The sequence below is a fragment of the Leiobunum rupestre genome, chromosome 3 (assembly GCF_980474605.1).
Source record: "Leiobunum rupestre chromosome 3, qqLeiRupe1.1.hap1, whole genome shotgun sequence".
Lineage (NCBI taxonomy): Eukaryota > Metazoa > Arthropoda > Arachnida > Opiliones > Sclerosomatidae > Leiobunum > Leiobunum rupestre.
Window position 1 is genome coordinate 27,318,433 of NC_143386.1, and position 25,588 is coordinate 27,344,020.

Consider the following 25,588-nt stretch of genomic DNA (forward strand, 5'->3'; position numbering starts at 1 on the left):
AGATTCGAATCCAGGCAAGCTCGGTTTTTTTTCAAATTATTTAAAACGTGTCTCTTGTTTGGTTTTACATCATAATGCTATTGCGGGGGCTTGTGCCGCAACGGATAACGCGTCTGCCTACGGAGCTGAAGATTCCAGATTCGAATCCTGGCAAGCTCGGTTTTTTTTCTAATTATTTAAAACGTGTCTCTTGTTTGATTTTCCATCATATTGCTATTGCGGGGGCTGGTGGCGCAACGGATAACGCGTCTGCCTACGGAGCAGAAGATTCCAGGTTCGAATCCTGGCTAGCTCGTATTTTTTCAAATTATTTAAAACGTTTCTCTGGTTTGGTTTTCCATCATAATGCTATTGCGGGGGCTTCTGCCGCAACGGATAACGCGTCTGTCTACGGAGCAGAAGATTCCAGATTCCAGATTCGAATCCAGGCAAGCTCGTTTTTTTTTTTCAAATTATTTAAAACGCTTCTCTGGTTTGGTTTTCCATCATAATGCTATTGCGAGGGCTTGTGGCGCAACGGATAACGCGTCTGCCTACGGAGCAGAAGATTCCAGGTTCGAATCCTGGCAAGTTCGTTTGTTTTAAATTATTTAAAACGCTTTTCTGGATTGGTTTTCCATCATTATGCTATTGCGGGGGCTTGTGGCGCAACGGATAACGCGTCTGCCTACGGAGCAGAAGATTCCAGGTTCGAATCCTGGCAAGCTCGTTTTTTTTCAAATTATTTAAAACGTGTCTCTTGTTTGGTTTTCTAAATTATTTAAAACGTGTCTCTGGTTTGGTTTTCCATCATATTGCTATTGCGGGGGCCTGTGGCGCATCGAATAAAGCGTCTGTCTAGGGAGCAGAAGATTCCAGATTCGAATCCTGGCAAGCTCGTTTTTTTTTCAAATTATTTAAAACGTGTCTCTGGTTTGGTTTTCCATCATATTGCTTTTGCGGGGGCTTGTGGCGCAACGAATAACGCGTCTGTCTAGGGAGCAGAAGATTCCAGATTCGAATCCTGGCAAGCTCGTTTTTTTTCTTCAAATTATTTAAAATGTGTCTCTTGCATGGTTTTCCATCATATTGCTATTGCGGGGACTTGTGGCGCAACGGATAACGCGTCTGCCTACGGAGCAGAAGATTCCAGGTTCGAATCCTGGCTAGCTCGGTTTTTTTTTTCAAATTATTTAAAACGTGTCTCTTGTTTGGTTTTACATCATATCGCTATTGCGGGGGCTTTTGGCGCAACGGATAACGCGTCTGTCTACGTAGCAGAAGATTCCAGGTTCGAATCCTGGCAAGCTCGTTTTTTTCAAATTATTTAAAACGTGTCTCTTGTTTGGTTTTCCATCATAATGCTATTGCGGGGGCTTGTGGCGCAACGGATAACGCGTCTGTCTACGGAGCAGAAGATTCCAGATTCCAGATTCGAATCCAGGCAAGCTCGGTTTTTTTTCAAATTATTTAAAACGTGTCTCTTGTTTGGTTTTCCATCATAATGCTATTGCGGGGGCTTGTGGCGAAACGGATAACGCGTCTGTCTACGTAGCAGAAGATTCCAGGTTCGAATCCTGGCAAGCTCGTTTTTTTCAAATTATTTAAAACGTGTCTCTTGTTTGGTTTTCCATCATAATGCTATTGCGGGGGCTGGTGGCGCAACGGATAACGCGTCTGTCTACGGAGCAGAAGATTCCAGGTTCGAATCCTGGCAAGCTTGGTTTTGTTTTTATTATTTAAAACGTGTCTCTTGTTTGGTTTTCCATCATATTGCTATTGCGGGGGCTTGTGGCGCAACGGATAACGCGTCTGCCTACGGAGCAGAAGATTCCAGGTTCGAATCCTGGCAAGCTCGGTTTTTTTTCTAATTATTTAAAACGTGTCTCTTGTTTGGTTTTACATTATATCGCTATTGCGGGGGCTTGTGGCGCAACGGATAACGCGTCTGTCTACGGAGCAGAAGATTCCAGGTTCGAATCCTGGCAAGCTCGTTTTTTTTCAACTTATTTAAAACGTGTCTCTTGTTTGGTTTTGCATCCTAATGCTATTGCGGGGGCTTGTGGCGCAACGGATAACGCGTCTGCCTACGGAGCAGAAGATTCCACGTTCAAATCCTGGCACGCTCGGTTTTTTTTTCTAATTACTTAAAACGTGTCTCTTGTTTGGTTTTCCATCATATTGCTATTGCGGGGGCTTGTGGCGCAACGGATAACACGTCTGCCTACGGAGCAGAAGATTCCAGGTTCGAATCCTGGCAAGCTCGGTTTTTTTTCTAATTATTTAAAACGTGTCTCTTGTTTGGTTTTCCATCATATTGCTATTGCGGGGGCTTGTGGCGCAACGGATAACGCGTCTTCCTACGGAGCAGAAGATTCCAGGTTCGAATCCTGGCAAGCTCGGTTTTTTTTCTAATTATTTAAAACGTGTCTCTTGTTTGGTTTTCCATCATATTGCTATTGCGGGGGCTTGTGCCGCAACCGATAACGCGTCTGCCTACGGAGCAGGAGATTCCAGGTTCGAATCCTGGCTAGCTCGTTTTTTTTTCAAATTATTTAAAACGTTTCTCTGGTTTGGTTTTCCATCATAATGCTATTGCGGGGGCTTGTGCCGCAACGGATAAAGCGTCTGCCTACGGAGCAGAAGTTTCCAGGTTCGAATCCTGGCAAGCTCATTTTTTTTTTCAAATTATTTAAAACGTTTCTCTGGTTTGGTTTTCCATCATAATGCTATTGCGGGGGCTTGTGGCGCAACGGATAACGCGTCTGCCTACGGAGCAGAAGATTCCAGGTTCGAATCCTGGCAAGCTCGTTTTTTTTTCAAATTATTTAAAACGCTTCTCTGGTTTGGTTTTCCATCATAATGCTATTGCGGGGGCTTGTGGCGCAACGGATAACGCGTCTGCCTACGGAGCAGAAGATTCCAGGTTCGAATCCTGGCTAGCTCGGTTTTTTTGTCAAATTATTTAAAACGTGTCTCTTGTTTGGTTTTACATCATTTCGCTATTGCGGGGGCTTGTGGCGCAATGGATAACGCGTCTGCCTACGGAGCAGAAGATTCCAGGTTCGAATCCTGGCAAGTTCGTTTTTTTTAAATTATTTAAAACGCTTTTCTGGATTGGTTTTCCATCATTATGCTATTGCGGGGGCTTGTGGCGCAACGGATAACGCGTCTGCCTACGGAGCAGAAGATTCCAGGTTCGAATCCTGGCAAGCTCGTTTTTTTTCAAATTATTTAAAACGTGTCTCTTGTTTGGTTTTCTAAATTATTTAAAACGTGTCTCTGGTTTGGTTTTCCATCATATTGCTATTGCGGGGGCCTGTGGCGCATCGAATAAAGCGTCTGTCTAGGGAGCAGAAGATTCCAGATTCGAATCCTGGCAAGCTCGTTTTTTTTTCAAATTATTTAAAACGTGTCTCTGGTTTGGTTTTCCATCATATTGCTTTTGCGGGGGCTTGTGGCGCAACGAATAACGCGTCTGTCTAGGGAGCAGAAGATTCCAGATTCGAATCCTGGCAAGCTCGTTTTTTTTCTTCAAATTATTTAAAATGTGTCTCTTGCATGGTTTTCCATCATATTGCTATTGCGGGGACTTGTGGCGCAACGGATAACGCGTCTGCCTACGGAGCAGAAGATTCCAGGTTCGAATCCTGGCTAGCTCGGTTTTTTTTTTCAAATTATTTAAAACGTGTCTCTTGTTTGGTTTTACATCATATCGCTATTGCGGGGGCTTTTGGCGCAACGGATAACGCGTCTGTCTACGTAGCAGAAGATTCCAGGTTCGAATCCTGGCAAGCTCGTTTTTTTCAAATTATTTAAAACGTGTCTCTTGTTTGGTTTTCCATCATAATGCTATTGCGGGGGCTTGTGGCGCAACGGATAACGCGTCTGTCTACGGAGCAGAAGATTCCAGATTCCAGATTCGAATCCAGGCAAGCTCGGTTTTTTTTCAAATTATTTAAAACGTGTCTCTTGTTTGGTTTTCCATCATAATGCTATTGCGGGGGCTTGTGGCGAAACGGATAACGCGTCTGTCTACGTAGCAGAAGATTCCAGGTTCGAATCCTGGCAAGCTCGTTTTTTTCAAATTATTTAAAACGTGTCTCTTGTTTGGTTTTCCATCATAATGCTATTGCGGGGGCTGGTGGCGCAACGGATAACGCGTCTGTCTACGGAGCAGAAGATTCCAGATTCCAGATTCGAATCCAGGCAAGCTCGGTTTTTTTTCAAATTATTTAAAACGTGTCTCTTGTTTGGTTTTACATCATAATGCTATTGCGGGGGCTTGTGCCGCAACGGATAACGCGTCTGCCTACGGAGCTGAAGATTCCAGATTCGAATCCTGGCAAGCTCGGTTTTTTTTCTAATTATTTAAAACGTGTCTCTTGTTTGATTTTCCATCATATTGCTATTGCGGGGGCTGGTGGCGCAACGGATAACGCGTCTGCCTACGGAGCAGAAGATTCCAGGTTCGAATCCTGGCTAGCTCGTATTTTTTCAAATTATTTAAAACGTTTCTCTGGTTTGGTTTTCCATCATAATGCTATTGCGGGGGCTTCTGCCGCAACGGATAACGCGTCTGTCTACGGAGCAGAAGATTCCAGATTCCAGATTCGAATCCAGGCAAGCTCGTTTTTTTTTTTCAAATTATTTAAAACGCTTCTCTGGTTTGGTTTTCCATCATAATGCTATTGCGAGGGCTTGTGGCGCAACGGATAACGCGTCTGCCTACGGAGCAGAAGATTCCAGGTTCGAATCCTGGCAAGTTCGTTTGTTTTAAATTATTTAAAACGCTTTTCTGGATTGGTTTTCCATCATTATGCTATTGCGGGGGCTTGTGGCGCAACGGATAACGCGTCTGCCTACGGAGCAGAAGATTCCAGGTTCGAATCCTGGCAAGCTCGTTTTTTTTCAAATTATTTAAAACGTGTCTCTTGTTTGGTTTTCTAAATTATTTAAAACGTGTCTCTGGTTTGGTTTTCCATCATATTGCTATTGCGGGGGCCTGTGGCGCATCGAATAAAGCGTCTGTCTAGGGAGCAGAAGATTCCAGATTCGAATCCTGGCAAGCTCGTTTTTTTTTCAAATTATTTAAAACGTGTCTCTGGTTTGGTTTTCCATCATATTGCTTTTGCGGGGGCTTGTGGCGCAACGAATAACGCGTCTGTCTAGGGAGCAGAAGATTCCAGATTCGAATCCTGGCAAGCTCGTTTTTTTTCTTCAAATTATTTAAAATGTGTCTCTTGCATGGTTTTCCATCATATTGCTATTGCGGGGACTTGTGGCGCAACGGATAACGCGTCTGCCTACGGAGCAGAAGATTCCAGGTTCGAATCCTGGCTAGCTCGGTTTTTTTTTTCAAATTATTTAAAACGTGTCTCTTGTTTGGTTTTACATCATATCGCTATTGCGGGGGCTTTTGGCGCAACGGATAACGCGTCTGTCTACGTAGCAGAAGATTCCAGGTTCGAATCCTGGCAAGCTCGTTTTTTTCAAATTATTTAAAACGTGTCTCTTGTTTGGTTTTCCATCATAATGCTATTGCGGGGGCTTGTGGCGCAACGGATAACGCGTCTGTCTACGGAGCAGAAGATTCCAGATTCCAGATTCGAATCCAGGCAAGCTCGGTTTTTTTTCAAATTATTTAAAACGTGTCTCTTGTTTGGTTTTCCATCATAATGCTATTGCGGGGGCTTGTGGCGAAACGGATAACGCGTCTGTCTACGTAGCAGAAGATTCCAGGTTCGAATCCTGGCAAGCTCGTTTTTTTCAAATTATTTAAAACGTGTCTCTTGTTTGGTTTTCCATCATAATGCTATTGCGGGGGCTGGTGGCGCAACGGATAACGCGTCTGTCTACGGAGCAGAAGATTCCAGATTCCAGATTCGAATCCAGGCAAGCTCGGTTTTTTTTCAAATTATTTAAAACGTGTCTCTTGTTTGGTTTTACATCATAATGCTATTGCGGGGGCTTGTGCCGCAACGGATAACGCGTCTGCCTACGGAGCTGAAGATTCCAGATTCGAATCCTGGCAAGCTCGGTTTTTTTTCTAATTATTTAAAACGTGTCTCTTGTTTGATTTTCCATCATATTGCTATTGCGGGGGCTGGTGGCGCAACGGATAACGCGTCTGCCTACGGAGCAGAAGATTCCAGGTTCGAATCCTGGCTAGCTCGTATTTTTTCAAATTATTTAAAACGTTTCTCTGGTTTGGTTTTCCATCATAATGCTATTGCGGGGGCTTCTGCCGCAACGGATAACGCGTCTGTCTACGGAGCAGAAGATTCCAGATTCCAGATTCGAATCCAGGCAAGCTCGGTTTTTTTTCAAATTATTTAAAACGTGTCTCTTGTTTGGTTTTCCATCATAATGCTATTGCGGGGGCTTGTGGCGAAACGGATAACGCGTCTGTCTACGTAGCAGAAGATTCCAGGTTCGAATCCTGGCAAGCTCGTTTTTTTCAAATTATTTAAAACGTGTCTCTTGTTTGGTTTTACATCATTTCGATATTGCGGGGGCTTGTGGCGCAATGGATAACGCGTCTGCCTACGGAGCAGAAGATTCCAGGTTCGAATCCTGGTGAGTTCGCTTTTTTTAAATTATTTAAAACGCTTTTCTGGTTTGGTTTTCCATCATTATGCTGTTGCGGGGGCTTGTGGCGCAACGGATAACGCGTCTGCCTACGGAGCAGAAGATTCCAGGTTCGAATCCTGGCAAGCTCGTTTTTTTTTCAAATTATTTAAAACGTGTCTCTTGTTTGGTTTTCCAAATTATTTAAAACGTGTCTCTGGTTTGGTTTTCCATCATATTGCTATTGCGGGGGCCTGTGGCGCAACGAATAAAGCGTCTGTCTAGGGAGCAGAAGATTCCAGATTCGAATCCTGGCAAGCTCGTTTTTTTTTCAAATTATTTAAAACGTGTCTCTGGTTTGGTTTTCCATCATATTGCTATTGCGGGGGCTTGTGGCGCAACGAATAACGCGTCTGTCTAGGGAGCAGAAGATTCCAGATTCGAATCCTGGCAAGCTCGTTTTTTTTCTTCAAATTATTTAAAATGTGTCTCTGGTTTGGTTTTCCATCATATTGCTATTGCGGGGGCTTGTGGCGCAACGAATAACGCGTCTGTCTAGGGAGCAGAAGATTCCAGGTCCGAATCCTGGCAAGCTCGTTTTTTGTCTAATTACTTAAAACGTGTCTCTTGTTTGGTTTTCCATCTTTTTGCTATTGCGGGGGCTTGAGGCGCAACGGATAACGCGTCTGCCTAAGGAGCAGAAGATTCCAGGCTCGAATCCTGGAAAGCTCAGTTTTTTTTCTAATAAATTAAAACGTGTCTCTTGTTTGGTTTTACTACATATTGCTATTGCGGGGGCTTGTGGCGCAACGGATAACGCGTCTGCCTACGGAGCGGAAGATTCCAGGTTCGAATCCTGGCAAGCTCGGTTTTTTTCTAATTATTTAAAACGTGTCTCTTGTTTGGTTTTCCATCATAATGCTATTGCGGGGGCTTGTGGCGAAACGGATAACGCGTCTGTCTACGGAGCTGAAGATTCCAGATTCGAATCCTGGCAAGCTCGGTTTTTTTTTCTAATTATTTAAAACGTGTCTCTTGTTTGGTTTTCCATCATATTGCTATTGCGGGGGCTTGTGGCGCAACGAATAACGCGTCTGTCTAGGGAGCAGAAGATTCCAGATTCGAATCCTGGCAAGCTCGTTTTTTTTCTTCAAATTATTTAAAATGTGTCTCTTGCTTGGTTTTCCATCATATTGCTATTGCGGGGGCTTGTGGCGCAACGGATAACGCGTCTGCCTACGGAGCAGAAGATTCCAGGTTCGAATCCTGGCAAGCTCTTTTTTTTTCAAATTATTTAAAATGTGTCTCTTGTTTGGTTTTCCATCATATTGCTATTGCGGGGGTTTGAGGCGCAACGGATAACGCGTCTGCCTTCGGAGTAGAAGATTCCAGGTTAGAATCCTGGCTAGTTCGTTTGTTTTTCAAATTATTTAAAACGTTTCTCTGGTTTGGTTTTCCATCAAAATGCCATTGCGGGGGCTTGTGGCGCAACGGATAACGCGTCTGCCTACGGAGCAGAAGATTCCAGGTTCGAATCCTGGCAAGCTCGGTTTTTTTTCTAATTATTTAAAACGTGTCTCTTGTTTGGTTTTCCATCACATTGCCATTGCGGGGGCTTGTGGCGCAACGGATAACAAGTCTGCCTACGGAGCAGAAGATTCCAGGTTCGAATCCTGGCAAGCTCGTTTTTTTTTCCAAATTATTTAAAACGTGTCTCTTGTTTGGTTTTCCATCACATTGCTATTGCGGGGGCTTGTGGCGCAACGGATAACGCGTCTGCCTACGGAGCAGAAGATTCCAGGTTCGAATCCTGGCTAGCTCGTTTGTTTTTCAAATTATTTAAAACGTTTCTCTGGTTTGGTTTGCCATCATAATGCTATTGCGGGGGCTTGTGGCGCAACGGATAACGCGTCTGCCTACGGAGCAGAAGATTCCAGGCTCGAATCCTGGCAAGTTCGTTTTTTTTTAAATTATTTAAAACGCTTTTCTGGTTTGGTTTTCCATCATTATGCTATTGCGGGGGCTTGTGGCGCAACGGATAACGCGTCTGCCTACGGAGCAGAAGATTCCAGGTTCGAATCCTGGCTAGCTCGTTTGTTTTTCAAATTATTTAAAACGTTTCTCTGGTTTGGTTTGCCATCATAATGCTATTGCGGGGGCTTGTGGCGCAACGGATAACGCGTCTGCCTACGGAGCAGAAGATTCCAGGTTCGAATCCTGGCAAGCTCGTTTTTTTTTTTCAAATTATTTAAAACGTGTCTCTTGTTTGGTTTTCCAAATTATTTAAAACGTGTCTCTGGTTTGGTTTTCCATCATATTGCTATTGCGGGGGCTTGTGGCGCAACGAATAAAGCGTCTGTCTAGGGAGCAGAAGATTCCAGATTCGAATCCTGGCAAGCTCGTTTTTTTTTCAAATTATTTAAAACGTGTCTCTGGTTTGGTTTTCCATCATATTGCTTTTGCGGGGGCTTGTGGCGCAACGAATAACGCGTCTGTCTAGGGAGCAGAAGATTTCAGATTCGAATCCTGGCAAGCTCGTTTTTTTTCTTCAAATTATTTAAAATGTGTCTCTTGCTTGGTTTTCCATCATATTGCTATTGCGGGGGCTTGTGGCGCAACGGATAACGCGTCTGCCTACGGAGCAGAAGATTCCAGGTTCGAATCCTGGCAAGCTCGTTTTTTTTTCAAATTATTTAAAATGTGTCTCTTGTTTGGTTTTCCATCATATTGCTATTGCGAGGGCTTGTGGCGCAACGGATAACGCGTCTGCCTACGGAGCAGAAGATTCCAGGTTCGAATCCTGGCAAGCTCTTTTTTTTTTCAAATTATTTAAAATGTGTCTCTTGTTTGGTTTTCCATCATATTGCTATTGCAGGGGCTTGAGGCGCAACGGATAACGCGTCTGCCTACGGAGCAGAAGATTCCAGGTTCGAATCCTGGCTAGTTCGTTTGTTTTTCAAATTATTTAAAACGTTTCTCTGGTTTGGTTTTCCATCAAAATGCTATTGCGGGGGCTTGTGGCGCAACATATAACGCGTCTGCCTACGGAGCAGAAGATTCCAGGTTCGAATCCTGGGAAGCTCGTTTTTTTCAAATTATTTAAAACGTTTCTCTGGTTTGGTTTTCCATCATAATGCTATTGCGGGGGCTTGTGGCGCAACGGATAACGCGTCTGCCTACGTAGCAGAAGATTCCAGGTCCGAATCCTGTCAAGCTCGTTTTTTTTCTAATTACTTAAAACGTGTCTCTTGTTTGGTTTTCCATCTTATTGCTATTGCTATTGCGGGGGCTTGAGGCGCAACGGATAACGCGTCTGCCTACGGAGCAGAAGATTCCAGGCTCAAATCCTGGCAAGCTCGGTTTTTTTTCTAATAATTTAAAACGTGTCTCTTGTTTGCTTTTCCATCATATTGTTATTGCGGGGGCTTGTGGCGCAACGGATAACGCGTCTGCCTACGGAGCAGAAGATTCCAGGTTCGAATCCTGGCAAGCTCGGTTTTTTTTCTAATTATTTAAAACGTGTCTCTTGTTTGGTTTTCCATCATAATGCTATTGCGGGGGCTTGTGGCGAAACGGAAAACGCGTCTGTCTACGGAGCTGAAGATTCCAGATTCGAATCCTGGCAAGCTCGGTTTTTTTTCTAATTATTTAAAACGTGTCTCTTGTTTGGTTTTCCATCACATTGCTATTGCGGGGGCTTGTGGCGCAACGGATAACGCGTCTGCCTACGGAGCAGAAGATTCCAGGTTCGAATCCTGGCAAGCTCGTTTTTTTTTCAAATTATTTAAAACGTGTCTCTTGTTTGGTTTTCCATCACAATGCTATTGCGGGGGCTTGTGGCGCAACGGATAACGCGTCTGCCTACGGAGCAGAAGATTCCAGGTTCGAATCCTGGCAAGCTCTTTTTTTTTTCAAATTATTTAAAATGTGTCTCTTGTTTGTTTTTCCATCATATTGCTATTGCAGGGGCTTGAGGCGCAACGGATAACGCGTCTGCCTACGGAGCAGAAGATTCCAGGTTCGAATCCTGGCAAGCTCTTTTTTTTTTCAAATTATTTAAAATGTGTCTCTTGTTTGTTTTTCCATCATATTGCTATTGCAGGGGCTTGAGGCGCAACGGATAACGCGTCTGCCTACGGAGCAGAAGATTCCAGGTTCGAATCCTGGCTTGTTCGTTTGTTTTTCAAATTATTTAAAACGTTTCTCTGGTTTGGTTTTCCATCAAAGTGCTATTGCGGGGGCTTGTGGCGCAACGGATAACGCGTCTGCCTACGGAGCAGAAGATTCCAGGTTCGAATCCTGGGAAGCTCGTTTTTTTCAAATTATTTAAAACGTTTCTCTGGTTTGGTTTTCCATCATAATGCTATTGCGGGGGCTTGTGGCGCAACGGATAACGCGTCTGCCTACGTAGCAGAAGATTCCAGGTCCGAATCCTGTCAAGCTCGTTTTTTTTCTAATTACTTAAAACGTGTCTCTTGTTTGGTTTTCCATCTTATTGCTATTGCGGGGGCTTGAGGCGCAACGGATAACGCGTCTGCCTACGGAGCAGAAGATTCCAGGCTCGAATCCTGGCAAGCTCGGTTTTTTTTCTAATAATTTAAAACGTGTCTCTTGTTTGCTTTTCCATCATATTGCTATTGCGGGGGCTTGTGGCGCAACGGATAACGCGTCTGCCTACGGAGCAGGAGATTCCAGGTTCGAATCCTGGCAAGCTCGGTTTTTTTTCTAATTATTTAAAACGTGTCTCTTGTTTGGTTTTCCATCATAATGCTATTGCGGGGGCTTGTGGCGAAACGGATAACGCGTCTGTCTACGGAGCTGAAGATTCCAGATTCGAATCCTGGCAAGCTCGGTTTTTTTTCTAATTATTTAAAACGTGTCTCTTGTTTGGTTTTCCATCACATTGCTATTGCGGGGGCTTGTGGCGCAACGGATAACGCGTCTGCCTACGGAGCAGAAGATTCCAGGTTCGAATCCTGGCAAGCTCGGTTTTTTTTCTAATTATTTAAAACGTGTCTCTTGTTTGGTTTTCCATCATAATGCTATTGCGGGGGCTTGTGGCGAAACGGAAAACGCGTCTGTCTACGGAGCTGAAGATTCCAGATTCGAATCCTGGCAAGCTCGGTTTTTTTTCTAATTATTTAAAACGTGTCTCTTGTTTGGTTTTCCATCACATTGCTATTGCGGGGGCTTGTGGCGCAACGGATAACGCGTCTGCCTACGGAGCAGAAGATTCCAGGTTCGAATCCTGGCAAGCTCGTTTTTTTTTCAAATTATTTAAAACGTGTCTCTTGTTTGGTTTTCCATCACAATGCCATTGCGGGGGCTTGTGGCGAAACGGATAACGCGTCTGCCTACGGAGCAGAAGATTCCAGGTTCGAATCCTGGCAAGCTCTTTTTTTTTTCAAATTATTTAAAATGTGTCTCTTGTTTGTTTTTCCATCATATTGTTATTGCGGGGGCTTGTGGCGCAACGGATAACGCGTCTGCCTACGGAGCAGAAGATTCCAGGTTCGAATCCTGGCAAGCTCGGTTTTTTTTCTAATTATTTAAAACGTGTCTCTTGTTTGGTTTTCCATCATAATGCTATTGCGGGGGCTTGTGGCGAAACGGAAAACGCGTCTGTCTACGGAGCTGAAGATTCCAGATTCGAATCCTGGCTAGCTCGTTTGTTTTTCAAATTATTTAAAACGTTTCTCTGGTTTGGTTTGCCATCATAATGCTATTGCGGGGGCTTGTGGCGCAACGGATAACGCGTCTGCCTACGGAGCAGAAGATTCCAGGCTCGAATCCTGGCAAGTTCGTTTTTTTTTAAATTATTTAAAACGCTTTTCTGGTTTGGTTTTCCATCATTATGCTATTGCGGGGGCTTGTGGCGCAACGGATAACGCGTCTGCCTACGGAGCAGAAGATTCCAGGTTCGAATCCTGGCTAGCTCGTTTGTTTTTCAAATTATTTAAAACGTTTCTCTGGTTTGGTTTGCCATCATAATGCTATTGCGGGGGCTTGTGGCGCAACGGATAACGCGTCTGCCTACGGAGCAGAAGATTCCAGGTTCGAATCCTGGCAAGCTCGTTTTTTTTTTTCAAATTATTTAAAACGTGTCTCTTGTTTGGTTTTCCAAATTATTTAAAACGTGTCTCTGGTTTGGTTTTCCATCATATTGCTATTGCGGGGGCTTGTGGCGCAACGAATAAAGCGTCTGTCTAGGGAGCAGAAGATTCCAGATTCGAATCCTGGCAAGCTCGTTTTTTTTTCAAATTATTTAAAACGTGTCTCTGGTTTGGTTTTCCATCATATTGCTTTTGCGGGGGCTTGTGGCGCAACGAATAACGCGTCTGTCTAGGGAGCAGAAGATTTCAGATTCGAATCCTGGCAAGCTCGTTTTTTTTCTTCAAATTATTTAAAATGTGTCTCTTGCTTGGTTTTCCATCATATTGCTATTGCGGGGGCTTGTGGCGCAACGGATAACGCGTCTGCCTACGGAGCAGAAGATTCCAGGTTCGAATCCTGGCAAGCTCGTTTTTTTTTCAAATTATTTAAAATGTGTCTCTTGTTTGGTTTTCCATCATATTGCTATTGCGAGGGCTTGTGGCGCAACGGATAACGCGTCTGCCTACGGAGCAGAAGATTCCAGGTTCGAATCCTGGCAAGCTCTTTTTTTTTTCAAATTATTTAAAATGTGTCTCTTGTTTGGTTTTCCATCATATTGCTATTGCAGGGGCTTGAGGCGCAACGGATAACGCGTCTGCCTACGGAGCAGAAGATTCCAGGTTCGAATCCTGGCTAGTTCGTTTGTTTTTCAAATTATTTAAAACGTTTCTCTGGTTTGGTTTTCCATCAAAATGCTATTGCGGGGGCTTGTGGCGCAACATATAACGCGTCTGCCTACGGAGCAGAAGATTCCAGGTTCGAATCCTGGGAAGCTCGTTTTTTTCAAATTATTTAAAACGTTTCTCTGGTTTGGTTTTCCATCATAATGCTATTGCGGGGGCTTGTGGCGCAACGGATAACGCGTCTGCCTACGTAGCAGAAGATTCCAGGTCCGAATCCTGTCAAGCTCGTTTTTTTTCTAATTACTTAAAACGTGTCTCTTGTTTGGTTTTCCATCTTATTGCTATTGCTATTGCGGGGGCTTGAGGCGCAACGGATAACGCGTCTGCCTACGGAGCAGAAGATTCCAGGCTCAAATCCTGGCAAGCTCGGTTTTTTTTCTAATAATTTAAAACGTGTCTCTTGTTTGCTTTTCCATCATATTGTTATTGCGGGGGCTTGTGGCGCAACGGATAACGCGTCTGCCTACGGAGCAGAAGATTCCAGGTTCGAATCCTGGCAAGCTCGGTTTTTTTTCTAATTATTTAAAACGTGTCTCTTGTTTGGTTTTCCATCATAATGCTATTGCGGGGGCTTGTGGCGAAACGGAAAACGCGTCTGTCTACGGAGCTGAAGATTCCAGATTCGAATCCTGGCAAGCTCGGTTTTTTTTCTAATTATTTAAAACGTGTCTCTTGTTTGGTTTTCCATCACATTGCTATTGCGGGGGCTTGTGGCGCAACGGATAACGCGTCTGCCTACGGAGCAGAAGATTCCAGGTTCGAATCCTGGCAAGCTCGTTTTTTTTTCAAATTATTTAAAACGTGTCTCTTGTTTGGTTTTCCATCACAATGCTATTGCGGGGGCTTGTGGCGCAACGGATAACGCGTCTGCCTACGGAGCAGAAGATTCCAGGTTCGAATCCTGGCAAGCTCTTTTTTTTTTCAAATTATTTAAAATGTGTCTCTTGTTTGTTTTTCCATCATATTGCTATTGCAGGGGCTTGAGGCGCAACGGATAACGCGTCTGCCTACGGAGCAGAAGATTCCAGGTTCGAATCCTGGCAAGCTCTTTTTTTTTTCAAATTATTTAAAATGTGTCTCTTGTTTGTTTTTCCATCATATTGCTATTGCAGGGGCTTGAGGCGCAACGGATAACGCGTCTGCCTACGGAGCAGAAGATTCCAGGTTCGAATCCTGGCTTGTTCGTTTGTTTTTCAAATTATTTAAAACGTTTCTCTGGTTTGGTTTTCCATCAAAGTGCTATTGCGGGGGCTTGTGGCGCAACGGATAACGCGTCTGCCTACGGAGCAGAAGATTCCAGGTTCGAATCCTGGGAAGCTCGTTTTTTTCAAATTATTTAAAACGTTTCTCTGGTTTGGTTTTCCATCATAATGCTATTGCGGGGGCTTGTGGCGCAACGGATAACGCGTCTGCCTACGTAGCAGAAGATTCCAGGTCCGAATCCTGTCAAGCTCGTTTTTTTTCTAATTACTTAAAACGTGTCTCTTGTTTGGTTTTCCATCTTATTGCTATTGCGGGGGCTTGAGGCGCAACGGATAACGCGTCTGCCTACGGAGCAGAAGATTCCAGGCTCGAATCCTGGCAAGCTCGGTTTTTTTTCTAATAATTTAAAACGTGTCTCTTGTTTGCTTTTCCATCATATTGCTATTGCGGGGGCTTGTGGCGCAACGGATAACGCGTCTGCCTACGGAGCAGGAGATTCCAGGTTCGAATCCTGGCAAGCTCGGTTTTTTTTCTAATTATTTAAAACGTGTCTCTTGTTTGGTTTTCCATCATAATGCTATTGCGGGGGCTTGTGGCGAAACGGATAACGCGTCTGTCTACGGAGCTGAAGATTCCAGATTCGAATCCTGGCAAGCTCGGTTTTTTTTCTAATTATTTAAAACGTGTCTCTTGTTTGGTTTTCCATCACATTGCTATTGCGGGGGCTTGTGGCGCAACGGATAACGCGTCTGCCTACGGAGCAGAAGATTCCAGGTTCGAATCCTGGCAAGCTCGGTTTTTTTTCTAATTATTTAAAACGTGTCTCTTGTTTGGTTTTCCATCATAATGCTATTGCGGGGGCTTGTGGCGAAACGGAAAACGCGTCTGTCTACGGAGCTGAAGATTCCAGATTCGAATCCTGGCAAGCTCGGTTTTTTTTCTAATTATTTAAAACGTGTCTCTTGTTTGGTTTTCCATCACATTGCTATTGCGGGGGCTTGTGGCGCAACGGATAACGCGTCTGCCTACGGAGCAGAAGATTCCAGGTTCGAATCCTGGCAAGCTCGTTTTTTTTTCAAATTATTTAAAACGTGTCTCTTGTTTGGTTTTCCATCACAATGCCATTGCGGGGGCTTGTGGCGAAACGGATAACGCGTCTGCCTACGGAGCAGAAGATTCCAGGTTCGAATCCTGGCAAGCTCTTTTTTTTTTCAAATTATTTAAAATGTGTCTCTTGTTTGTTTTTCCATCATATTGTTATTGCGGGGGCTTGTGGCGCAACGGATAACGCGTCTGCCTACGGAGCAGAAGATTCCAGGTTCGAATCCTGGCAAGCTCGGTTTTTTTTCTAATTATTTAAAACGTGTCTCTTGTTTGGTTTTCCATCATAATGCTATTGCGGGGGCTTGTGGCGAAACGGAAAACGCGTCTGTCTACGGAGCTGAAGATTCCAGATTCGAATCCTGGCAAGCTCGGTTTTTTTTCTAATTATTTAAAACGTGTCTCTTGTTTGGTTTTCCATCACATTGCTATTGCGGGGGCTTGTGGCGCAACGGATAACGCGTCTGCCTACGGAGCAGAAGATTCCAGGTTCGAATCCTGGCAAGCTCGTTTTTTTTTCAAATTATTTAAAACGTGTCTCTTGTTTGGTTTTCCATCACAATGCTATTGCGGGGGCTTGTGGCGCAACGGATAACGCGTCTGCCTACGGAGCAGAAGATTCCAGGTTCGAATCCTGGCAAGCTCTTTTTTTTTTCAAATTATTTAAAATGTGTCTCTTGTTTGTTTTTCCATCATATTGCTATTGCAGGGGCTTGAGGCGCAACGGATAACGCGTCTGCCTACGGAGCAGAAGATTCCAGGTTCGAATCCTGGCAAGCTCTTTTTTTTTTCAAATTATTTAAAATGTGTCTCTTGTTTGTTTTTCCATCATATTGCTATTGCAGGGGCTTGAGGCGCAACGGATAACGCGTCTGCCTACGGAGCAGAAGATTCCAGGTTCGAATCCTGGCTTGTTCGTTTGTTTTTCAAATTATTTAAAACGTTTCTCTGGTTTGGTTTTCCATCAAAGTGCTATTGCGGGGGCTTGTGGCGCAACGGATAACGCGTCTGCCTACGGAGCAGAAGATTCCAGGTTCGAATCCTGGGAAGCTCGTTTTTTTCAAATTATTTAAAACGTTTCTCTGGTTTGGTTTTCCATCATAATGCTATTGCGGGGGCTTGTGGCGCAACGGATAACGCGTCTGCCTACGTAGCAGAAGATTCCAGGTCCGAATCCTGTCAAGCTCGTTTTTTTTCTAATTACTTAAAACGTGTCTCTTGTTTGGTTTTCCATCTTATTGCTATTGCGGGGGCTTGAGGCGCAACGGATAACGCGTCTGCCTACGGAGCAGAAGATTCCAGGCTCGAATCCTGGCAAGCTCGGTTTTTTTTCTAATAATTTAAAACGTGTCTCTTGTTTGCTTTTCCATCATATTGCTATTGCGGGGGCTTGTGGCGCAACGGATAACGCGTCTGCCTACGGAGCAGGAGATTCCAGGTTCGAATCCTGGCAAGCTCGGTTTTTTTTCTAATTATTTAAAACGTGTCTCTTGTTTGGTTTTCCATCATAATGCTATTGCGGGGGCTTGTGGCGAAACGGATAACGCGTCTGTCTACGGAGCTGAAGATTCCAGATTCGAATCCTGGCAAGCTCGGTTTTTTTTCTAATTATTTAAAACGTGTCTCTTGTTTGGTTTTCCATCACATTGCTATTGCGGGGGCTTGTGGCGCAACGGATAACGCGTCTGCCTACGGAGCAGAAGATTCCAGGTTCGAATCCTGGCAAGCTCGTTTTTTTTTCAAATTATTTAAAACGTGTCTCTTGTTTGGTTTTCCATCACAATGCCATTGCGGGGGCTTGTGGCGCAACGGATAACGCGTCTGCCTACGGAGCAGAAGATTCCAGGTTCGAGTCCTGGCAAGCTCGGTTTTTTTTCTAATTATTTAAAACGTGTCTCTTGTTTGGTTTTCCATCATAATGCTTTTGCGGGGGCTTGTGGCGAAACGGATAACGCGTCTGTCTACGGAGCTGAAGATTCCAGATTCGAATCCTGGCAAGCTCGGTTTTTTTTCTAATTATTTGAAACGTGTCTCTTGTTTGGTTTTCCATCACATTGCTATTGCGGGGGCTTGTGGCGCAACGGATAACGCGTCTGCCTACGGAGCAGAAGATTCCAGGTTCGAATCCTGGTAAGCTCGTTTTTTTTTCAAATTATTTAAAACGTGTCTCTTGTTTGGTTTTCCATCACATTGCTATTGCGGGGGCTTGTGGCGCAACGGATAACGCGTCTGCCTACGGAGCAGAAGATTCCAGGTTCGAATCCTGGCTAGCTCGTTTGTTTTTCAAATTATTTAAAACGTTTCTCTGGTTTGGTTTTCCATCATAATGCTATTGCGGGGGCTTGTGGCGCAACGGATAACGCGTCTGCCTACGGAGCAGAAGATTCCAGGTTCGAATCCTTACAAGCTCGTTTTTTTTTATTATTTAAAACGCTTCTCTAGTTTGGTTTTCCATCATTATGCTATTGCGGGGGCTTGTGGCGCAACGGATAACGCGTCTGCCTACGGAGCAGAAGATTCCAGGTTCGAATCCTGGCAAGCTCGGTTTTTTTTCTAATTATTTAAAACGTGTCTCTTGTTTGGTTTTCCATCATAATGCTATTGCGGGGGCTTGTGGCGAAACGGATAACGCGTCTGTCTACGGAGCTGAAGATTCCAGGTTCGAATCCTGGTAAGCTCGTTTTTTTTTCAAATTATTTAAAACGTGTCTCTTGTTTGGTTTTCCATCACATTGCGATTGCGGGGGCTTGTGGCGCAACGGATAACGCGTCTGCCTACGGAGCAGAAGATTCCAGGTTCGAATCCTGGTAAGCTCGTTTTTTTTTCAAATTATTTAAAACGTGTCTCTTGTTTGGTTTTCCATCACATTGCTTTTGCGGGGGCTTGTGGCGCAACGGATAACGCGTCTGCCTACGGAGCAGAAGATTCCAGGTTCGAATCCATACAAGCTCGTTTTTTTTTTATTATTTAAAACGCTTCTCTAGTTTGGTTTTCCATCACATTGCTATTGCGGGGGCTTGTGGCGCAACGGATAACGCGTCTGCCTACGGAGCAGAAGATTCCAGGTTCGAATCCTGGCAAGCTCGTTTTTTTTTCAAATTATTTAAAATATGTCTCTTGTTTGGTTTTCCATCATATTGCTATTGCGGGGGCTTGAGGCGCAACGGATAACGCGTCTACCTACGGAGCAGAAGATTCCAGGTTCGAAACCTGGCTAGCTCGTTTGTTTTTCAAATTATTTAAAACGTTTCTCTGGTTTGGTTTTCCATCATAATGCTATTGCGGGGGCTTGTGGCGCAACGGATAACGCGTCTGCCTACGGAGCAGAAGATTCCAGGTTCGAATCCTGGCAAGTTCGTTTTTTTTTAAATTATTTAAAACGCTTTTCTGGTTTGGTTTTCCATCTTTATGCTATTGCGGGGGCTTGTGGCGCAACGGATAACGCGTCTGCCTACGGAGCAGAAGATTCCAGGTTCGAATCCTGGCAAGCTCGGTTTTTTTTCTAAGTATTTAAAACGTGTCTCTTGTTTGGTTTTCCATCATAATGCTATTGCGGGGGCTTGTGGCGAAACGGATAACGCGTCTGTCTACGGAGCTGAAGATTCCAGGTTCGAATCCTGGTAAGCTCGTTTTTTTTTCAAATTATTTAAAACGTGTCTCTTGTTTGGTTTTCCATCACATTGCTATTGCGGGGGCTTGTGGCGCAACGGATAACGCGTCTGCCTACGGAGCAGAAGATTCCAGGTTCGAATCCTGGCTAGCTCGTTTGTTTTTCAAATTATTTAAAATGTGTCTCTGGTTTGGTTTTCCATCATAATGCTATTGCGGGGGCTTGTGGCGCAACGGATAACGCGTCTGCCTACGGAGCAGAAGATTCCAGGTTCGAATCCTTACAAGCTCGTTTTTTTTTATTATTTAAAACGCTTCTCTAGTTTGGTTTTCCATCACATTGCTATTGCGGGGGCTTGAGGCGCAACGGATAACGCGTCTACCTACGGAGCAGAAGATTCCAGGTTCGAATCCTGGCAAGTTCGTTTTTTTTTAAATTATTTAAAACGCTTTTCTGGTTTGGTTTTCCACCATAATGCTATTGCGGGGGCTTGTGGCGCAACGGATAACGCGTCTGCCTACGGAGCAGAAGATTCCAGGTTCGAATCCTGGCAAGTTCGTTTTTTTTTAAATTATTTAAAACGCTTTTCTGGTTTGGTTTTCCATCATTATGCTATTGCGGGGGCTTGTGGCGCAACGGATAACGCGTCTGCCTACGGAGCAGAAGATTCCAGGTTCGAATCCTGGCAAGCTCGTTTTTTTTTTCAAATTATTTAAAACGTGTCTCTTGTTTGGTTTTCCAAATTATTTAAAACGTTTCTCTGGTTTGGTTTTCCATCATAATGCTATTGCGTGGGCTTGTGGCGCAACGGATAACGCGTCTGCCTACGTAGCAGAAGATTCCAGGTCCGAATCCTGGCAAGCTCGTTTTTTTTCTAATTACTTAAAACGTGTCTCTTGTTTGGTTTTCCATCATATTGCTATTGCGGGGGCTTGTGGCGCAACGAATAACGCGTCTGTCTAGGGAGCAGAAGATTCCAGATTCGAATCCTGACAAGCTCGTTTTTTTCTTTAAATTATTTAAAATGTGTCTCTTGGTTGGTTTTCCATCATATTGCTATTGCGGGGGCTTGTGGCGCAACGGATAACGCGTCTGCCTACGGAGCAGAAGATTCCAGTTTCGAATCCTGGCAGGCTCGTTTTTTTTTCAAATTATTTAAAATGTGTCTCTTGTTTGGTTTTCCAACATATTGCTATTGCGTGGGCTTGAGGCGCAACGGATAACGCGTCTGCCTACGGAGCAGAAGATTCCAGGTTCGAATCCTGGCTAGTTCGTTTGTTTTTCAAATTATTTAAAACGTTTCTCTGGTTTGGTTTTCCATCATAATGCTATTGCGGGGGCTTGTGGCGCAACGGATAACGCGTCTGCCTACGGAGCGGAAGATTCCAGGTTCGAATCCTGGGAAGCTCGTTTTTTTCAAATTATTTAAAACGTTTCTCTGGTTTGGTTTTCCATCATAATGCTATTGCGGGGGCTTGTGGCGCAACGGATAGGGGTCTCGCTTGAGCTTTTGTAGAGTGCGGTTGCCGATTTTTCCGCTCCGTTTTTCTAGTCTCTTCTTGCGTTTAAGCCTAGGCTTAGTGTTTTTTTAAATTTAATTTAGTATTCTATAATCCCAGTTTATTGAGTTGTTAATTAATTTTTAATCTTTGACCCTGCATTGCAGGGTCTTTAACCCCTTTAACTAATTTAAATTATGGAAGTTTTAAGACGTACGGTTTTCGTCGCTTCTGAAGCGACGGCCGTTAATTTGGTAGAAGATGATTTGAAAGCGCATTTTGGTTTGGATTCATATTCGTCAGTGGTCGCTACTTTGGGTGGCTTTTTTGTCACATTTATAACATTGGAAGATGCGGATACTTGCGTTGAACATGGTATGGAGATTGGAGGCGTAGAATGTGTCGTTGCAAAGGTTGGGAGCCGCGAGGTTTTGATGACGTTATCTGGTCTACCGGAATTTGTCACAGATGAAGCGGTGAAAGATAAGTTTGTCAGCATGAAATGCGAGATAAAGTCTGACGTGATGTGGGCGCGGGAAAATGGAAAATATTACGGCCAACGGTCGATAAAAGTGTCATTACCGGAGGGCGTGTCAAGTTTGCCTTATACTATTCGTATTCGTGATGTCTTGGGTCTTGAAACTAATTACCGTCTCCGCCACGACCGTCAGGCCAAGGTCTGTAACAAATGTTTTTCCACATCTCATTTATATCGCCAATGCCCCGATTTTCGTTGTCGAAAGTGCGACCTTCAAGGTCACGGAATCCGTCAATGTCCGGATTGGGAGAAGGGCGCCCAAGGCCGGCCTGCTCAAGTCAACGCAAAAGTGGGCAACGCTATTGTTCATGAATTGCCGATGGATCAGGGGGAAGCGGTGAATCCACAACTTCCACCCGACGTGGATGCGGTTACTCCTAAAGAAATGGCTGATAAAGATCCCTCCTCAAATTTATCGTTAAGCGCCGCTAAGAGACCGATTTCTACTTCCACTGGTAGTGATGATGGTGTCCGCCACACTGGTAATTTGTCTTTGTCCGCTTCGACTAGTAAATCGTCATATTCTAAAAGGCTCCGTGACAATAAAACTTTTGAGAAGGCCATAGCTATCAGGCGTTTTGGTTCGTGGGAAAAGCTTCGGATGGAGGCTCCAGAGAACGGGGATCAGTTGGCGGCGAAGGAGAAAGTGGATGGCGGTGGGACCTAAGTCGCAATGATGCGTTTGGCCAGTTGTAATATTCGTGGACTGCGGGATGATCAGAAGATTTTAGAGTTTTTGGAACTTAGTAAGCCGTATGACATTATTTGCCTTCAGGAGACGCATTGGTTAGCGGAGCACGCGCATCGGTTTAAGTCTCTATGGCGTGGTCAAGTATTTTTTGACAATGATTCGACGACCGGTTTTCGCGGCGTGGCAACGCTTGTTCGGCCGGGTTTATCTGCTATCGCTTCACGCGTGATCGTCAGTAATGAGGGACGGTTCGTTATTGTGTCGCTTAACTTCGATGATGTGTCGATAGATATTGTTAACGCGTACTTACCTAATGACGCGAATGATCGGGTGCCTTTTTACGCGCGGCTCCGAAATGAGGTTTCTCGTTTGCAGCGTCCAGTAGTCGTGGGAGATTTTAATGATGTCGTTAGTCGCACTCGGGACCGTTATCCTATTCCGCTGGCAGCATCTCGTTTACGCCCTACAGAGCTCTTCCACTTCATAAGCTCGCTCCATCTCGTTGATGTCTGGAGGGTCACGCATCCCCACGTGTTTGACTGGTCATGGGCAGGTTATGTTTTCGGGAAGTATGTACAATCGCGTATCGATTATATTTTTGTCCCCGAGTCGGAACGTAAAAATGTCCAGATTTGTCAAATTCTGCCGTGTTCGCTATCGGATCACAATTTCGTGGAACTGCGTTTTCATCTCGACGGGGTAGCCATAGGACCTGGTACGTGGTCTTTCAACGCAAGCTTTCTCGAATCGGATTCGTATCGTGACGCTGTGAGTCGCATTATTCGTCGTAGTCGTACTTGGCCGGAATTCTCCACGTCGGTCATTGCCTGGTACGAGAGGTTGAAGACTTCGTTGCGTGATCACGCTATGTTTTTTGGAAAATTACAAGCTACGCGTAGTCGCGAGCGTCGTACTGCGTTACGGTTAGCGGTAGACCAAGCTCATGTTGATTTCCGTAATGGTCTCATTGACGCGTCGGAGTTGACTTCTAAGACCGACGATCTTAATTTCTTTGATCGGAATTCCCTCCGGGGGGCCGTGATCCGTTCCAATCAATTGTGGCGGACGGACGGTGAACAGCCGACAGCCTATTTTTTACGCTTAGAAAAGTATCGCCAATGTAAGAAAAATGTACGGTACATCTATTCCGCGTCGCGCACTCTACTAGTAGATCCGTCGGATGTTCGTCATAGAATTTTCGAGCATTTTAGCGATATGTACAGAAGTCAACCTGTCAATCGCTTTTCGGTGGAGGAATACGCGGCGCATCTTCCAACTCGGTTATCGGACGACGCAAGTGCTATCTGTGATAGCCCGGTGACTTGGACGGATGTTACGTTAACCCTGGGGCAGCTTCCCAGTGGTAAGAGTCCAGGGAAGGATGGACTTACCAATGAATTTTGGAAATTCGTTCTTCCGCAAATTAAGGTTGAGTTTCTGGCGCTGATCTCTTTTTGCCAGGCGGACGGTTGCCTGCCTCCGAGTATGAAAGAAGGTATGATCGTGCTGCTGCCTAAGAGCGGCGACTTACGCTACGTTTCAAACTGGCGTCCTATCACGCTCCTCAATGCTGATTATAAGATTCTCGCGAAGATCCAGGCTATGCGGCTTTCGGCGGTTTTGCCGACGATAATTTCGGATCGTCAGACCGGCGCGATTAAAGGTCGTGGGGCAATAAGTACCCCTTCACTTTTACTTGACACTATCGATTACCTTCAAGGTGTAGACTCTGGTGGCATCCTGTTGAAGTTGGACTTGTCCAAAGCGTTCGATTGCGTGTCTTGGCCGTATCTCTTTGCTGTCTTGCGGGCTTTTGGATTCGGGCCAATTTTTTGTGGGTGGATTCAAACGTTTATCATAGGTAGCAGGTCATGTTTGAAGATTAATGGCTATCTAACTGAATTTTTCCAACTCGGACGCTCGGTTCGTCAGGGTTGTCCGCTTAGCCCCCTTCTTTACGTTCTAACATCCGAAGCCTTAGTTTTCGCGTTGGAGCGTCGACGGTCTATTGTCCGAGTTTCGTGGCCGGGCATCCATTCGGCTCCTCTTTTGCGCATTCACGTTGACGACAATACGGTAGTCGTTCGCGACCGGCAGTCGGTGGAGGAGGTTGTTGCTGAATATAACCGCTTTTCGGAAGGTTCGGGCGCAGTTTTAAATTTGGCCAAGTGTCGCGGTTTATGGCTTGGCTCAGATCGTTCCAATGTCCCTGAAGTAATTTCTGGGATAACTATTTCTTCGGATCCGCTAGAGGTTCTTGGCGTTTATGTTGGTTCGTCTCACAATGATACTCTGGAACTTAATTGGTCTTCGCGTTTAGAAAAATTTAAAAAAGTTTTACGAACTTGGCAAGCGCGGCATTTAACGGTTACCGGCAAAGTTATTTTAGTTAACACTTTGGCTATGTCCATTTTGTGGCATACTCTTCGATCGGTTCCGTTTCCTGACCGTTACGCGGTGGAGTTTCGCAAAGTGGCGTTGGCGTTCATCTGGGGTTCTAAGGCCCATAAGGTTTCGTACGATACTCTTACTCGCCTTAAGCGTTTGGGTGGCTATGGACTGATTGATTTGAAATGGAAAACGTGCGCGTTCCGTTTGAAGGCGTTGCAGGCGATTCTGCGCGCGGATTGTCCTTCTTGGCAGAGAGATCTTGCCGTGGCACTCTTGAATCCTTTTGACGGTACTTCCAGCCCCGGAATTAATGTTTTACGGTGCCAGTTAACTCAGCCGTTATTAAGTCGTCTTTCTCCGCGTTATCGCGAAATGTGGATTGCCTGGCAGACATTTCTCACTTCGCAGAATTTACGTCTACAGATGGCAGCCGATCCGTTCCACGAGCCGGTGTTTTATAGTCAGCGTGTTGATCTATCTACTCTGACTTCGCGGTCACGGCTTCCGTTTCTTTCGCACGGACTACTATGTCTCCGCGATTTTTGTTACGGAGTCGTACCTGGTTTTCTTCCAGAGGACAGTGTATTGGAACTATGCGATATTGATGCCTCGATGCAGCGGGCTCTGGATGTCAAACGCGTTTATTCCGTTATTAAAGAATCTTTGCCGAAAGTTTTTTTCGACCGCGTGTACGCTTCTTCGTCGCGGGTTCCAGTCGAGAACGCAATACGTGTTTTTTCCAAAGACAACACCGAATTGGACTATTTGGCGGCCTCGGCTAAAGAACTATATCAGCGCTACCTTTCGGTTCGAAATTACGAGTCATCCGGTGAGCTTAAGTGGCGGGAATATTTAGGAGGTCCCTTACCCAAACCAGGATGGAGTTGGTTAAAAGGACGAGTTTTAAGTCCCGAACAACGCGATAATAATTTAAGAATTGTTCATCACGCGCTATTTCTTAACAAACGTATTCATTTGTTCGATCCGCAGATCTCTCCCATGTGTACTTTTTGTAAAAACGCAGAAGAAACATTATCACATATATTATTTGGGTGTAGCATTGTTGAGGCCTGGTGGTCATGGCTATTTAAAGATAAACTTTGTTTAAAAGTCGATTATTTTACCAATCCCGGCTTTGTTCGAAATTGTTTTATTGTTTTTCAAGGTAAA

The 25,588-nt window shown here is 44.7% G+C and overlaps 1 protein-coding gene, 1 long non-coding RNA gene and 76 other non-coding genes across 82 annotated transcripts in view; 76 read left to right on the forward strand and 2 right to left on the reverse strand.

Moving 5' to 3' along the window:
* LOC149950979 (uncharacterized) overlaps positions 1-25,588 on the reverse strand; it is a 277,136-nt gene that overhangs the window by 160,678 nt on the left and 90,870 nt on the right. The gene's annotated exons all lie outside the window — the stretch shown is intronic.
* Positions 1-25,588, reverse strand: part of LOC149950985 (prostatic acid phosphatase-like) — a 164,404-nt gene that overhangs the window by 53,258 nt on the left and 85,558 nt on the right. The window lies entirely within an intron of this gene.
* On the forward strand, positions 223-295 carry TRNAR-ACG (transfer RNA arginine (anticodon ACG)). The gene has a single exon. It is a non-coding gene; the product is annotated as a tRNA-Arg (tRNA).
* On the forward strand, positions 503-575 carry TRNAR-ACG (transfer RNA arginine (anticodon ACG)). Its single transcript has one exon. It is a non-coding gene; the product is annotated as a tRNA-Arg (tRNA).
* TRNAR-ACG (transfer RNA arginine (anticodon ACG)) lies at positions 637-709 on the forward strand. Its single transcript has one exon. It is a non-coding gene; the product is annotated as a tRNA-Arg (tRNA).
* On the forward strand, positions 1,081-1,153 carry TRNAR-ACG (transfer RNA arginine (anticodon ACG)). Its single transcript has one exon. It is a non-coding gene; the product is annotated as a tRNA-Arg (tRNA).
* On the forward strand, positions 1,496-1,568 carry TRNAR-ACG (transfer RNA arginine (anticodon ACG)). Its single transcript has one exon. It is a non-coding gene; the product is annotated as a tRNA-Arg (tRNA).
* Positions 1,765-1,837, forward strand: TRNAR-ACG (transfer RNA arginine (anticodon ACG)). Its single transcript has one exon. It is a non-coding gene; the product is annotated as a tRNA-Arg (tRNA).
* Positions 1,901-1,973, forward strand: TRNAR-ACG (transfer RNA arginine (anticodon ACG)). Its single transcript has one exon. It is a non-coding gene; the product is annotated as a tRNA-Arg (tRNA).
* TRNAR-ACG (transfer RNA arginine (anticodon ACG)) lies at positions 2,173-2,245 on the forward strand. The gene has a single exon. It is a non-coding gene; the product is annotated as a tRNA-Arg (tRNA).
* TRNAR-ACG (transfer RNA arginine (anticodon ACG)) lies at positions 2,309-2,381 on the forward strand. Its single transcript has one exon. It is a non-coding gene; the product is annotated as a tRNA-Arg (tRNA).
* Positions 2,718-2,790, forward strand: TRNAR-ACG (transfer RNA arginine (anticodon ACG)). Its single transcript has one exon. It is a non-coding gene; the product is annotated as a tRNA-Arg (tRNA).
* TRNAR-ACG (transfer RNA arginine (anticodon ACG)) lies at positions 2,854-2,926 on the forward strand. The gene has a single exon. It is a non-coding gene; the product is annotated as a tRNA-Arg (tRNA).
* TRNAR-ACG (transfer RNA arginine (anticodon ACG)) lies at positions 2,991-3,063 on the forward strand. Its single transcript has one exon. It is a non-coding gene; the product is annotated as a tRNA-Arg (tRNA).
* On the forward strand, positions 3,125-3,197 carry TRNAR-ACG (transfer RNA arginine (anticodon ACG)). Its single transcript has one exon. It is a non-coding gene; the product is annotated as a tRNA-Arg (tRNA).
* Positions 3,569-3,641, forward strand: TRNAR-ACG (transfer RNA arginine (anticodon ACG)). Its single transcript has one exon. It is a non-coding gene; the product is annotated as a tRNA-Arg (tRNA).
* TRNAR-ACG (transfer RNA arginine (anticodon ACG)) lies at positions 3,984-4,056 on the forward strand. Its single transcript has one exon. It is a non-coding gene; the product is annotated as a tRNA-Arg (tRNA).
* On the forward strand, positions 4,397-4,469 carry TRNAR-ACG (transfer RNA arginine (anticodon ACG)). The gene has a single exon. It is a non-coding gene; the product is annotated as a tRNA-Arg (tRNA).
* On the forward strand, positions 4,677-4,749 carry TRNAR-ACG (transfer RNA arginine (anticodon ACG)). Its single transcript has one exon. It is a non-coding gene; the product is annotated as a tRNA-Arg (tRNA).
* On the forward strand, positions 4,811-4,883 carry TRNAR-ACG (transfer RNA arginine (anticodon ACG)). Its single transcript has one exon. It is a non-coding gene; the product is annotated as a tRNA-Arg (tRNA).
* Positions 5,255-5,327, forward strand: TRNAR-ACG (transfer RNA arginine (anticodon ACG)). The gene has a single exon. It is a non-coding gene; the product is annotated as a tRNA-Arg (tRNA).
* TRNAR-ACG (transfer RNA arginine (anticodon ACG)) lies at positions 5,670-5,742 on the forward strand. The gene has a single exon. It is a non-coding gene; the product is annotated as a tRNA-Arg (tRNA).
* On the forward strand, positions 6,083-6,155 carry TRNAR-ACG (transfer RNA arginine (anticodon ACG)). The gene has a single exon. It is a non-coding gene; the product is annotated as a tRNA-Arg (tRNA).
* TRNAR-ACG (transfer RNA arginine (anticodon ACG)) lies at positions 6,361-6,433 on the forward strand. The gene has a single exon. It is a non-coding gene; the product is annotated as a tRNA-Arg (tRNA).
* On the forward strand, positions 6,495-6,567 carry TRNAR-ACG (transfer RNA arginine (anticodon ACG)). The gene has a single exon. It is a non-coding gene; the product is annotated as a tRNA-Arg (tRNA).
* TRNAR-ACG (transfer RNA arginine (anticodon ACG)) lies at positions 6,629-6,701 on the forward strand. Its single transcript has one exon. It is a non-coding gene; the product is annotated as a tRNA-Arg (tRNA).
* TRNAR-ACG (transfer RNA arginine (anticodon ACG)) lies at positions 7,345-7,417 on the forward strand. The gene has a single exon. It is a non-coding gene; the product is annotated as a tRNA-Arg (tRNA).
* On the forward strand, positions 7,755-7,827 carry TRNAR-ACG (transfer RNA arginine (anticodon ACG)). The gene has a single exon. It is a non-coding gene; the product is annotated as a tRNA-Arg (tRNA).
* On the forward strand, positions 8,026-8,098 carry TRNAR-ACG (transfer RNA arginine (anticodon ACG)). The gene has a single exon. It is a non-coding gene; the product is annotated as a tRNA-Arg (tRNA).
* On the forward strand, positions 8,299-8,371 carry TRNAR-ACG (transfer RNA arginine (anticodon ACG)). The gene has a single exon. It is a non-coding gene; the product is annotated as a tRNA-Arg (tRNA).
* TRNAR-ACG (transfer RNA arginine (anticodon ACG)) lies at positions 8,435-8,507 on the forward strand. Its single transcript has one exon. It is a non-coding gene; the product is annotated as a tRNA-Arg (tRNA).
* On the forward strand, positions 8,570-8,642 carry TRNAR-ACG (transfer RNA arginine (anticodon ACG)). Its single transcript has one exon. It is a non-coding gene; the product is annotated as a tRNA-Arg (tRNA).
* TRNAR-ACG (transfer RNA arginine (anticodon ACG)) lies at positions 8,706-8,778 on the forward strand. Its single transcript has one exon. It is a non-coding gene; the product is annotated as a tRNA-Arg (tRNA).
* On the forward strand, positions 9,153-9,225 carry TRNAR-ACG (transfer RNA arginine (anticodon ACG)). Its single transcript has one exon. It is a non-coding gene; the product is annotated as a tRNA-Arg (tRNA).
* Positions 9,289-9,361, forward strand: TRNAR-ACG (transfer RNA arginine (anticodon ACG)). The gene has a single exon. It is a non-coding gene; the product is annotated as a tRNA-Arg (tRNA).
* Positions 9,972-10,044, forward strand: TRNAR-ACG (transfer RNA arginine (anticodon ACG)). The gene has a single exon. It is a non-coding gene; the product is annotated as a tRNA-Arg (tRNA).
* Positions 10,244-10,316, forward strand: TRNAR-ACG (transfer RNA arginine (anticodon ACG)). The gene has a single exon. It is a non-coding gene; the product is annotated as a tRNA-Arg (tRNA).
* On the forward strand, positions 10,380-10,452 carry TRNAR-ACG (transfer RNA arginine (anticodon ACG)). The gene has a single exon. It is a non-coding gene; the product is annotated as a tRNA-Arg (tRNA).
* On the forward strand, positions 10,516-10,588 carry TRNAR-ACG (transfer RNA arginine (anticodon ACG)). The gene has a single exon. It is a non-coding gene; the product is annotated as a tRNA-Arg (tRNA).
* On the forward strand, positions 10,788-10,860 carry TRNAR-ACG (transfer RNA arginine (anticodon ACG)). Its single transcript has one exon. It is a non-coding gene; the product is annotated as a tRNA-Arg (tRNA).
* Positions 11,193-11,265, forward strand: TRNAR-ACG (transfer RNA arginine (anticodon ACG)). Its single transcript has one exon. It is a non-coding gene; the product is annotated as a tRNA-Arg (tRNA).
* TRNAR-ACG (transfer RNA arginine (anticodon ACG)) lies at positions 11,465-11,537 on the forward strand. The gene has a single exon. It is a non-coding gene; the product is annotated as a tRNA-Arg (tRNA).
* Positions 11,737-11,809, forward strand: TRNAR-ACG (transfer RNA arginine (anticodon ACG)). Its single transcript has one exon. It is a non-coding gene; the product is annotated as a tRNA-Arg (tRNA).
* TRNAR-ACG (transfer RNA arginine (anticodon ACG)) lies at positions 11,873-11,945 on the forward strand. The gene has a single exon. It is a non-coding gene; the product is annotated as a tRNA-Arg (tRNA).
* TRNAR-ACG (transfer RNA arginine (anticodon ACG)) lies at positions 12,009-12,081 on the forward strand. The gene has a single exon. It is a non-coding gene; the product is annotated as a tRNA-Arg (tRNA).
* Positions 12,281-12,353, forward strand: TRNAR-ACG (transfer RNA arginine (anticodon ACG)). Its single transcript has one exon. It is a non-coding gene; the product is annotated as a tRNA-Arg (tRNA).
* TRNAR-ACG (transfer RNA arginine (anticodon ACG)) lies at positions 12,416-12,488 on the forward strand. Its single transcript has one exon. It is a non-coding gene; the product is annotated as a tRNA-Arg (tRNA).
* Positions 12,552-12,624, forward strand: TRNAR-ACG (transfer RNA arginine (anticodon ACG)). Its single transcript has one exon. It is a non-coding gene; the product is annotated as a tRNA-Arg (tRNA).
* TRNAR-ACG (transfer RNA arginine (anticodon ACG)) lies at positions 12,999-13,071 on the forward strand. Its single transcript has one exon. It is a non-coding gene; the product is annotated as a tRNA-Arg (tRNA).
* On the forward strand, positions 13,135-13,207 carry TRNAR-ACG (transfer RNA arginine (anticodon ACG)). Its single transcript has one exon. It is a non-coding gene; the product is annotated as a tRNA-Arg (tRNA).
* On the forward strand, positions 13,818-13,890 carry TRNAR-ACG (transfer RNA arginine (anticodon ACG)). The gene has a single exon. It is a non-coding gene; the product is annotated as a tRNA-Arg (tRNA).
* On the forward strand, positions 14,090-14,162 carry TRNAR-ACG (transfer RNA arginine (anticodon ACG)). The gene has a single exon. It is a non-coding gene; the product is annotated as a tRNA-Arg (tRNA).
* Positions 14,226-14,298, forward strand: TRNAR-ACG (transfer RNA arginine (anticodon ACG)). Its single transcript has one exon. It is a non-coding gene; the product is annotated as a tRNA-Arg (tRNA).
* On the forward strand, positions 14,362-14,434 carry TRNAR-ACG (transfer RNA arginine (anticodon ACG)). Its single transcript has one exon. It is a non-coding gene; the product is annotated as a tRNA-Arg (tRNA).
* On the forward strand, positions 14,634-14,706 carry TRNAR-ACG (transfer RNA arginine (anticodon ACG)). Its single transcript has one exon. It is a non-coding gene; the product is annotated as a tRNA-Arg (tRNA).
* TRNAR-ACG (transfer RNA arginine (anticodon ACG)) lies at positions 15,039-15,111 on the forward strand. Its single transcript has one exon. It is a non-coding gene; the product is annotated as a tRNA-Arg (tRNA).
* Positions 15,311-15,383, forward strand: TRNAR-ACG (transfer RNA arginine (anticodon ACG)). Its single transcript has one exon. It is a non-coding gene; the product is annotated as a tRNA-Arg (tRNA).
* TRNAR-ACG (transfer RNA arginine (anticodon ACG)) lies at positions 15,583-15,655 on the forward strand. The gene has a single exon. It is a non-coding gene; the product is annotated as a tRNA-Arg (tRNA).
* TRNAR-ACG (transfer RNA arginine (anticodon ACG)) lies at positions 15,719-15,791 on the forward strand. Its single transcript has one exon. It is a non-coding gene; the product is annotated as a tRNA-Arg (tRNA).
* TRNAR-ACG (transfer RNA arginine (anticodon ACG)) lies at positions 15,855-15,927 on the forward strand. The gene has a single exon. It is a non-coding gene; the product is annotated as a tRNA-Arg (tRNA).
* TRNAR-ACG (transfer RNA arginine (anticodon ACG)) lies at positions 16,127-16,199 on the forward strand. The gene has a single exon. It is a non-coding gene; the product is annotated as a tRNA-Arg (tRNA).
* On the forward strand, positions 16,263-16,335 carry TRNAR-ACG (transfer RNA arginine (anticodon ACG)). The gene has a single exon. It is a non-coding gene; the product is annotated as a tRNA-Arg (tRNA).
* On the forward strand, positions 16,399-16,471 carry TRNAR-ACG (transfer RNA arginine (anticodon ACG)). Its single transcript has one exon. It is a non-coding gene; the product is annotated as a tRNA-Arg (tRNA).
* Positions 16,671-16,743, forward strand: TRNAR-ACG (transfer RNA arginine (anticodon ACG)). Its single transcript has one exon. It is a non-coding gene; the product is annotated as a tRNA-Arg (tRNA).
* TRNAR-ACG (transfer RNA arginine (anticodon ACG)) lies at positions 17,076-17,148 on the forward strand. Its single transcript has one exon. It is a non-coding gene; the product is annotated as a tRNA-Arg (tRNA).
* On the forward strand, positions 17,348-17,420 carry TRNAR-ACG (transfer RNA arginine (anticodon ACG)). The gene has a single exon. It is a non-coding gene; the product is annotated as a tRNA-Arg (tRNA).
* Positions 17,484-17,556, forward strand: TRNAR-ACG (transfer RNA arginine (anticodon ACG)). Its single transcript has one exon. It is a non-coding gene; the product is annotated as a tRNA-Arg (tRNA).
* TRNAR-ACG (transfer RNA arginine (anticodon ACG)) lies at positions 17,756-17,828 on the forward strand. The gene has a single exon. It is a non-coding gene; the product is annotated as a tRNA-Arg (tRNA).
* On the forward strand, positions 17,892-17,964 carry TRNAR-ACG (transfer RNA arginine (anticodon ACG)). The gene has a single exon. It is a non-coding gene; the product is annotated as a tRNA-Arg (tRNA).
* TRNAR-ACG (transfer RNA arginine (anticodon ACG)) lies at positions 18,161-18,233 on the forward strand. The gene has a single exon. It is a non-coding gene; the product is annotated as a tRNA-Arg (tRNA).
* Positions 18,433-18,505, forward strand: TRNAR-ACG (transfer RNA arginine (anticodon ACG)). The gene has a single exon. It is a non-coding gene; the product is annotated as a tRNA-Arg (tRNA).
* On the forward strand, positions 18,703-18,775 carry TRNAR-ACG (transfer RNA arginine (anticodon ACG)). The gene has a single exon. It is a non-coding gene; the product is annotated as a tRNA-Arg (tRNA).
* Positions 18,975-19,047, forward strand: TRNAR-ACG (transfer RNA arginine (anticodon ACG)). The gene has a single exon. It is a non-coding gene; the product is annotated as a tRNA-Arg (tRNA).
* Positions 19,110-19,182, forward strand: TRNAR-ACG (transfer RNA arginine (anticodon ACG)). The gene has a single exon. It is a non-coding gene; the product is annotated as a tRNA-Arg (tRNA).
* TRNAR-ACG (transfer RNA arginine (anticodon ACG)) lies at positions 19,382-19,454 on the forward strand. Its single transcript has one exon. It is a non-coding gene; the product is annotated as a tRNA-Arg (tRNA).
* TRNAR-ACG (transfer RNA arginine (anticodon ACG)) lies at positions 19,786-19,858 on the forward strand. The gene has a single exon. It is a non-coding gene; the product is annotated as a tRNA-Arg (tRNA).
* Positions 19,921-19,993, forward strand: TRNAR-ACG (transfer RNA arginine (anticodon ACG)). Its single transcript has one exon. It is a non-coding gene; the product is annotated as a tRNA-Arg (tRNA).
* Positions 20,637-20,709, forward strand: TRNAR-ACG (transfer RNA arginine (anticodon ACG)). The gene has a single exon. It is a non-coding gene; the product is annotated as a tRNA-Arg (tRNA).